Raw genomic sequence first — 3,781 nt, forward strand, 5'->3', positions numbered from 1 at the left:
GCTGCCGCTGTCGCTACTGCGTCTCCGCGCGCCGCCGCCACCTCCCTCCGCCCGCCTCCGCCCGCCTCCGCCTCCCGGGCTCCCGCCGCCGCCGCCGCCGCCGCTGCTCGGGTCCGCGGGCTCCGGGCGCGCCGCCCGGGAGGGGGGCGTGGCAGCGCTGTCTTCGGCCAGGCGGGGCCCCGCCCCGTCACGTGGGCCCAGGTGAGCGCGCCTCCGCCCCGGCGCCCGCGCGGGTCACGTGCACAGGTGCGGCGGCCACCTGGCCCGGTCCTTCCTGCTCTGTTCTTCTGGTGCCCTTTGCCGGCCAGCGGCCAGCGCTCCTGGAGCGTCTCGACGCCCGGCTCACCCCTCCGCTCTTTATTTTTTCCTTCTTTCCCTCCCCTGGTTTCCACCTATTCTCTTCCACCTGTCCTCCCCCCCAACTCTCACAGCTCCCCTACCCCACTTCCCTCAATTTAACTGCAAGACTGGTCTTGGAGCTGTGACTCAGAAGGTGAAATCAAGGTCATCAGTCACACCTAAAAAGTGGAGTGGATCAGCTTAAAATGGGACTCTTGTGGGATTTTAAAAACACCACTAGAACAGTGTCGCCTACTGAAGTCAGATGGGTCAGCTCCAACATCTATTGGCAGTGTATGCCGGGCAGGTAACCAAACGCTGTGCGCGCCAGTGGTGTGCTCATCTATGAAATGGGGCTGAGGTTATCTACTCCGTATGGATACCCGAATTACATGATATAACATAAAAAGAGGAAACTCATAGTAAGTGCTCCTCGAATGGTAGCTGATATGATGACTACTATTTTCCTGATTTTTACACATGCACACATCACACTGTTGTGTACACATGATGTTGCATAGGTTATATTTTCCACATAAAACTTATTGATTTCACCTGTCTGAAACTTATGAATTGCTGTTGTCTTTTAAACGCTTAAAAGGCAGATTTTTTTTTTTTAAGGATTCTGTGTATGGTTTGCATTCCCCGCCCCAGTTCATCCCCATTTTATATTTGGTTTTAACGTCAACATTTAATAAGTGAAATAAAGGAGATGAGATTAATTTTCTCAAAGATCAGCTGAAAATAAGCAAAACTACACACAGCAGCATACACATGTAGAGCAGGTTGGAAAAAAGATTAGGCAACATCACCAGACATTCTCCAAGTTGAATAATAATCTTGTCTGTCAGGTTTAGCCTTTGAGGAACTGTGTTCAGCTGTATGCGCTGGTCATCAGATTTTAGTCATTCTACCTCTTTATTATTTTAATAAGCGAAACTCGTAGGTGTGGTGGTAGCATCAGGGTAGATACCACAAAACAGGGTGTGAGTGAAACGTTTTGTGTAAATCTCTGGTCTTCCCCACCTCTAAAAATCATCACGTCTTGACATTCAATGTGTGGTATTTATTTAATAGGAAATTTCGTTTGTTGATCAATGAACCCTCTCTGTGTTTAGATCCAGATTGTCAGGGAATGATCTTTCGTGATTGTTTTATTTTATTTTCTGCCCAACAGCTCTCAATAAACAAAGTACATCCAAAAGGAAGACATCTTCAAGTTCTTTACCCTGAAAATGTGCAGCTATAGTGATGGACCCCCAGAATTTCAATGAATAAGCCTACAATGACTTTGAAGTTCCCAGAAGTGCTCAGTGACTCAGAAAAGCCTCAACTGTGCTTGTCTTAAAAATTACCACCAAGGGGAAAACTTCACTGTGTCCCTTCCAGCACCCTCCTTGCTGCACCATGCATCCCCCACCATCCCCGACTCTACCTGCTTTCTACCTGCTTCCACAATGACCAGTGGAATAAAAAAAATATCGTTGAAGCCTCTCCTATTATTGTAACATACTATTTTAAAACGTTACAATAATAAAAATGCATTCCTCTCTAGAATGATTTTCCACTCTCATGACCAGTACCAAAACCTGTTTACTCTTTTTTTTTTTTTTTTAACTTATTTTTAGCTGTGTTGGGTCTTCATTTCTGTGCGAGGGCTTTCTCTAGTTGCGGCAAGCAGGGGCCACTGTTCATTGCGGTGCATGGGCCTCTCACTATCACGGCCTCTCTTGTTGTGGAGCACAAGCTCCAGACGCTCAGGCTCAGTAGTTGTGGCTCATGGGCCCAGTGGCTCCGTGGCATGTGGGATCTTCCCAGACCAGGGCTCGAACCCGTGTCCCCTGCATTGGCAGGCAGATTCTCAACCACTGCGCCACCAGGGAAGCCCCCAAAACCTGTTTACTCTTGATGATACCAATTTCCTTCTAATGGAGGGCAACAGCTCTGGAATCAAAGAAAGAAAAGCACTCATCCCATATCTCTCTCCTCCTCCACACAGTCGACTGTGAGCTCTTCACAGCTTCACTTTTCTGCTCTTTCCCCATCCTGTTTCCATGGTTTACTGACTTTCAACATGACATTTACCTTGCTCACAGACTTCGTTTGGACCCCATTTTTTGGAATGTCATCATTCCTATTCATGACACTTTCAACAATTTTGCCTTACAACCACTTGCTACCTTCAATGAGCTGAAATCACATCTGGACCCACCATATTGCCTGGAGCTTCACCAGCACTATTCCCTTGAATGCTGACGTCTTCTGTCCATCTAACTCTTCTTCCTTTCTCAGTCCATTGGCCTCCAGCCTTTCATTCCCTCCTAATTCTCTCATTGGCCCCATTCTGGCTTTTCTGGTTTCTATCCATCCCGTGCTTATGAGAATGCATTTTAGAGATACTTGTAATAGTCCCAGATATTGCCTCCCATTTTATACTTTACTATAAATTTATCCACACTGCCCCATGTTCTGCAGCATGGATTCAATCCATCATCTGCATCTGCTCTTTGATTCTACTCTCACACTGCCTGAAAATATGTCATAATTAAGACTTTTGTTTCCATTATTAATTCATGTTATCTAATCTTGACTTAGGGATTCTGAGGTATCAATTTCCTCCACCACCTCTCCCCACTCTTTTTCTCACTTATTAACCCATACCTTCTTTCACTGTGCCTGTCTTTGTGCTTGGCACAAGTAGACAAGAAGTTCAATGTATGAAAGCAAATCTAAGCCATTCCAACCTTCCCTACTTACTTTACAAGGAGTTTTAGGATATCTAACAGTGATCCTGTTTCATTGAAAACAGGACCATCAATCCAGTTATCTAACACAAACATCTGGGTGTTTCCCTTGATAGTCACATATTTAACCAGTTATAAGGTCTGGCAGTCCTACCATCTTATTCTCCAGGATATATCCATTGGGATCTCTCCATTCCCATGTTCTCACTCTATCTCAGGATGCTATTCCTTCTCACGATGAATACTTTAGCAGTCTTGTTTCCCTCTCTTGTATTTTCTACACTGCTATCAGAATGATTTCTAAACACAAAGTTGATTGCAGTCACACCTCTACTTAAAACTCCTCTAGGATTCCCTACTGTCTCAGGATCTATTTCAAACACCCTGGAATGCATTCAAGGTATTTCTGGGGTATAGCTTCTGATGCACTCTCTTACCTCCACCAGACCTATTAATCCACCTACAGTTCCAATAACTCTCCTGCCTCCAGACCGTTACACATTGTCTTCCCTCTAATGGAACATGCTTTCTTCTTACCACCCTACCCCATATCTATTTTCTGGATAATTCCTTTGGGTCCTAAAGGCAAACTCATTATGGCAGCATTTCTCTGGTTACTGAAGATTATGTAGGGTTCCCTCCCACCCAACGTGTTTCCCTAACCTGATGTGCTCACTCCACGTAGAACACTTGCTTCA

This window comes from Grampus griseus (assembly GCF_964374135.1).
Source record: "Grampus griseus genome assembly, chromosome: 17".
In the NCBI taxonomy this organism is placed as follows: domain Eukaryota; kingdom Metazoa; phylum Chordata; class Mammalia; order Artiodactyla; family Delphinidae; genus Grampus; species Grampus griseus.